The sequence below is a fragment of the Nestor notabilis genome, unplaced genomic scaffold (assembly GCF_000696875.1).
Source record: "Nestor notabilis isolate BGI_N333 unplaced genomic scaffold, ASM69687v1 scaffold2052, whole genome shotgun sequence".
Classification (NCBI taxonomy): Eukaryota; Metazoa; Chordata; class Aves; order Psittaciformes; family Psittacidae; genus Nestor; species Nestor notabilis.
The window spans coordinates 70,676-76,672 of NW_009919465.1; positions in this window are offsets into that span (position 1 = coordinate 70,676).

Below are 5,997 nucleotides of genomic sequence, written 5' to 3' on the forward strand. Positions count from 1 at the left end.
AACAGCAGCTATGTCAACTGGATGCAATGAAAGGCTGTGCTAGGAAGCAATGGTTTTCAGAGCGCTGATGGAGGAGTGACTATCACATCAGTTCTGTAGCTTATCACCATACGAACTGCATTTGTATTTGTTATGGGTTTTCTGTTAGAGGATGTGGCTACAAATCAGAGGTTGGTGAGGAAAGGATTACTCTAACCTCTTTGATTAGAGAAAGTTAAGTGTGTGCCTGCAACGGTGCTAGCTCAAGAGGTGTCCTCACGAGTTACTGCTCCTGGGGTGCCACCGTGGGACCTTCATGGGGTAGCAGAAGAAGTCATCGCTGTCCTGAACACAGCAGGCAGGTGCTGAGAGGGTGCCAAAGCTGAGTGTAACATGGCCTGTCCTGCCCATTCCTGATGGGTCTCCCAGCCTGGGGCTAATCACTTCCAGTGAAAGACCTTTGTGTACAGATGAGTCTTGACTGAAGGATGATAACTTGAGATACAGAGGTCGCTTTTCAGTGAAGGTGATCCTTAACCGGGGGATAACAGGAGCACTGTGTTGAGTGGGAGTAGCAGAGGCCCATCAGCCATGGGCAGGGAAAGATCCACAACCTTAGCCCTGACAAAGCTTTGGCTTGGGCTCACTGATGTTACGGAGACCGGCAACTTGTTTCAATCAGTTTTCAGCAGGGTTTGAGCCAGACCACATGCAAGCTGTGTGCCTTGGTGAAATGGAGCTGAACCTGACAGAAAGAGCTACAGGGGCAGAAGGAATGGCCAGGAGGATGAGCAGAGCAGAAAAGAAAAGCCGAGTATAATCTCTTTTCTATATTATTTCACAGAAATAAATTTTAGGCCTTTGGCCAGCAAAACATAGCTGTTTCTCTATTGAATCCTTAGGTGCAGCAAGGCTTGGCTGGGCAGGCAGGAGCTATAACCCCATGCAGATTTCCATTTCCCTGCCGGCAGCACAGGATAGCAGCAGCTTTATCTGCACAGGAAGGCTGAGCCGGCGCCTCTGAGGTCTCCGCCTTGAGCTCGTAGGAGCACAGATACCAAAACCCCATCACTTAAATAGTCAGGGCCTCCCTTCGCCTTCAGATAACTCCTATGCTGATGTACGCTGATGAGAGAGTTAATGAAACATTAAAGGCAGCGGGGAGAGAGGCACAGGCAGGAAAGCACACCTGCAGGCACCCTTTCAAGACTCTCTTGGGGATGACTTTATCGGGAGGGCCACAGCAGGCTTGCAGCTGGGCCAGCAGGAACCGGGAGATGCAGACGTGGTCTCTATGGTTAGTGTAGAAACCTGTTTCAGGACAGGTTCCTGAAACTTTCTTCTTCACTGTTTGCAAGGGCTTCTCTGACAGATGTGCTTGTGGAGTGCGTCTTGGAGCGATGAGTAGTGATTTAATCAAGTAGTAGAAGTTGTTTGCCCATGAAATGAAATTTCCTTGGGGGTGAGTCGAGCTAGTCTGTAAGTGTGGATCTGTGCAGTCTGAGAAGCAGAGGCTCTGTAAAAAAAAAATAAAAATAAAAATCAGCAATTCTTCTGATACTCAAATGGATTGGAAAAATGCCTTGAAGAAATGTCATGCATCAAGTGGAATTGTAATAAAAAACCCCTACCTGATCACAAATAATTTCTGGAGAAATAATAGCAGAGTGAATATATTTTACAGCCCTTAACAATGAGCTGTATAACCAATGCCAGCTCACAAACATGGCTGAAAGCAGAATTTGGACTTCTTTGGTTTATCTTCATTACCTTACCAGCATCAGTCACTGAGAGAAAAATGTCACCAACAAGTTCATGCTGATACCAAGGTCTTTAGTGAAAACTGCTGAGACATCAAAGTCAAGTTCAAAGAAAAGAGGCAAACAAGGGGAACAAGTGCATTTGGTCAGGAAATAACAACTTCTTTTTGAATTAAGACATCAGCCTGGTGATTGAAAGATGTGACCAGTGTCTTTCCTAGGCCACCCAGGCAAAATGTCACCATTGCTCCTGAGCAAAGACTAGGCTATTGGATGACTCCACCCATGCTATGGAACAAGTTGACAAGCAAGATGCAAAACAGTGCGTCGAAATCATTCTTTTCTGAACCAAAGTATTTTTCGCATGCTTTTGTTTTAAAAAAAAACAAACCCAACATTTAAAATAGACTTCAAGGAACAAGGGGTTTTTTTTCTGTCCTTTGAATCACCCCTGTATCAAATCAAGGCTGAGGCAGAAATACAGTTAAATGCAGCAGGAGTAAGAGGAGATGATAATTCTGACGCTCCAGTCACAACCCTACAGGAGCACCCTTTGCTTACGTGCCTGCCAGTGTGGGCTTGAGGGAGGGCTGATTGCCATTAACTTAGCTGGCCTGGATAAGGATCAAGATTGAAAATACTAAGAAAAACCCTCCTGGCTTTTTTGAAGGATCGCTCTGTGCTACAGAATATTCAGTGCTCTGCTCTGTGCTTTACCCTCAGCAGACTTTTCATTTTGGCTCCTAACTACAAAGTCTGGCTCTTTCATTCAGGCTGTAATGATTTTTCACAAGTGCCAGTCCAAGCTCTGGCACATTTTCAGTTTAGATTTATAGCTGTCACATATGTCAGACCTGTGGGAGTTGAACCCCAGGGACTCTCTGCATGGAGAGCTGGAGAATTGCAGGGTATAGCTGGGAAACACCTCACACTCTGGTATTTTCCTTTATTTTTGCTCTGGCTCCTTTGCCTCTTCATTTTTAATTAGCGGCACAAGCTGAAATGATAATTTAAATTCTTTTCAGAAATCAAAAGAATTCCCACTGACAACATTATTAAGTTATAATTACAGTGAAGAAAAAGGTTAATAGGAATTTGAGCCAAATATCTATTCTCCATTAAACGAGAACTTGACTGAACCTGTTTTCCCTTCAATTTGGTAGATTACTCTGGGTTTAAATGGGTCTGGGATAGCTACACACCTGTGCAAAGCACCACTGAAAGGCCAAATGGCCATCACCAAGACCATTTACATGGACCTGTTTTGGGATAGGCCTTGCCTGATCCATGCTCAAGCTGGAATTTGACAGGTAGGATTTCTCCAAACTCTGACAGAAATGTGTATTTCAGCGAGTAAGCAGAGCATGGTCACACGTGAATATTCGTGTGAGAGGGGCATGTAGGAGGTGGCACTTTGTTGCAAAGGGAACTTGAAGAGTTGGTGGAGGAAAAATAATTAGGTTCCTGGGCTACAGCATTCAAACAAAGCCTCTTCCTTTGCTCATGCTGTGTGCCACATGCACGTAGAAACGTATGCAAATCAGCCTTAATCTACTGAGTGTTTTGCATTTTCAATGACATGAGAAGGGAAAAAGAAACATTTTCCTCTGTATCAGCTCTAAGCATGCCCATCAACAAGACAACTACGGCAGTGAGTTTGCTTGTTAAAAATGGGTTTTAAAGCAATGGAAGGTGTAAGGGAAAAACCCCAGTCCTTATGCTGGGCACCTGCAGGGTGAGCTTCCATGTTTCCCGGCACTGCTCCTCATTGAGTGCTAGATAATGATCTGCTTAAACTCAGCCACGTTTGGTGCAGTTACAGCTGGAGCCCTACACGGCAAGAGCTTTGTCTTGAAGACTTGTTGTAAGCTGGGTGTTCCTTTTTCCTTTTTTTTTTTCCTTCTTTTAAGCTGGAACGCATTGTTTAAGCTGCGATATGCCTCACATGCAGACCTTTCCCTCTTCCCAAGCTGCACACCATCGAGTCCTGCAGTCCTCCCTCACATCTTGCACAAGCCTTTTTATGGGGTGAGCCTGCAGCCTTTGCACGGGGGAGTGCTTCCACAGACTTCCCCTTCTCTGTAATCCATACCCAGCATCGGGGTCCTGCCTGAGGGAAATGCTGCAAAACTTCCTCAAGACTGGTCCTCCCCCAGCAGTTGGTGAGAGCCCAAAACGCATGTGGGGGATAGATGAGAAACACAGGCAATACTTGAAGGGGGCTGCTGCAAGTACCAGTCCCTTCCCAGGCTGAAAGCCAAGAGTGCACAAGAAGCAACCTTGCACAGGGTGAAAAAGGCCTTTTTGCTCCTCCTTTTCTGTGCACTGCATGGCTATTACTTCCTTCAGGGAGCTGAAGTCTGCACTCAAGTTACCAGTCTGTTTGCTTCAACTTAATTTTTACCTAATGGTTTATTTTCAAGCTATGAAACAAAATTCAATTATTTTGTTTTTTCCACAGCAGGTAGCACCTTTTTCTCTTTTTTGTTTTTGATTGGCAATTGCTTTCACTCTCCAGCTTTCTCAGTGCTGCATGTTCTCAGTATTTACACCGTGTAAGGCTCTGCAGGTCTACCCAGTTATTTGCAGTGCAGTGTAATGCACAGGGGTTTCAGAGTATATTCCTTCCTCTGGTTTCCTAAGACACGTGTGAAAAACTCTGTTCTACAGTATCATAACTCCAGAATATTTTGCCTTTATTCAATTGGTTCTTGAGCTGATGGTCTGAGATGAAGCAATAAATTACCCAGCCATTTTGCACAGAAGATGCAGTAAGCCTCCCACTGGCTGCAGCTGACCTGGACTTTGGTGTCACTGGAGATGTGCCTCAAGTCCACAACATGCTCAATACTTCCTGTTTTGTGCTGTGCTCCTTCCACTTCCCTAACAATCAGTGAGAACTGGGGATGTTGAGGCTACCTATGGTGTGCAAAACTATTCCTTACTTATCTAAGTGTGCTGGAAAAAAACCTTCTCGGCTTGACTGTTGCCTATAACACCACTGCCAAAACACTAAAGTCAAACAAGATTAGAAGATCATGTGGGTTTAAGTAAAAAAGAACACACTTTATTTATCTACAAGGCAGTACATTTTCATATAAAAAATTAAGTGCAGGTGAAGCTGCACCGAATGCTATTAAGGCAGCAAAGTCAGAGGCTGTTATAAAAAAAACCAAACAATAAAAAAAAATAAAATAAAATCAGTGTTTTGCCATACTGATAAAGATTTGGTATGGCAGTACATAGAACCATGTATTTCTAAGAACCTGATTCAGTACACAAGACCCAAGTTAGGGAACAATTAGCTAGACATGGAACAAAACAGATAACATGAACAAGACAGCGATCTCCCAAATGTATGAAGGTGCAATGCATGCTGTTACAAACCAATGAGAAACAAAACAGCACATCTAGACAAAAAAGAAAATCTCCCAGGAACAGTGTTCAAAAATATTGCTTATAAAAAAAAGGGGAAAAAATATAAATGATGTAAAAAAATTTAAAATAAAAAGATCTGAAATGCTAGTGCATAGTCAATTAGCTAACATCAACATCTGTCTTCTTTCCATATAAAGCTCTACTCCTTTTACACTAGCAGCATGTCTACACGCTAAGGTCTGTAGCAGCAAAACACAGTATTCATTTGGCATTTACAAAATTAAATTACTGAATAAAAATATAATTTTTCTCATAAATCTATGTTTCATACAGTAATATTTTTTCAAGCAAGCTAATTACCCCCCCCCCAGACAGAAACACACAATGTATAATGGTCTAGAACCATAACAGAAAAGAGAATTTCAAGAGGCATGGATGTTTGAGCATTCACGATCTTGATCAGTTTTCCCCCTTTGCACAGACTAGCGTTTGTAGTAATGCTTTTCGCTTCAGTATTTTTACACCAATGCATTTTGTTCAGTGATTTAAAATATATCTGTTTGAGTACCTGCTCTTTTATTATAAAAAAATTAAAAAAGAAACAAACAAACCCCCACCCCTGGCTAGCACATCACTGAAATAACAATACTGGTGTATTAGGTCTGCTTGATCTCCAAAAGTACAAGAAAAATTATCTTTATTATAAGTCTGCACTTACGATCATTAATTACTGATTCAAACTTAATACCTAATAATTTAGGCAAGTATCATTAAAAAAAAAAAACACAACAAAACAATCCTCTTAAGTTGGGTGAAATCCAACAAGAATATATATGCTGAGTGACTAAATGCACTTTGTGCTGCTCCCAACTGTTGTACC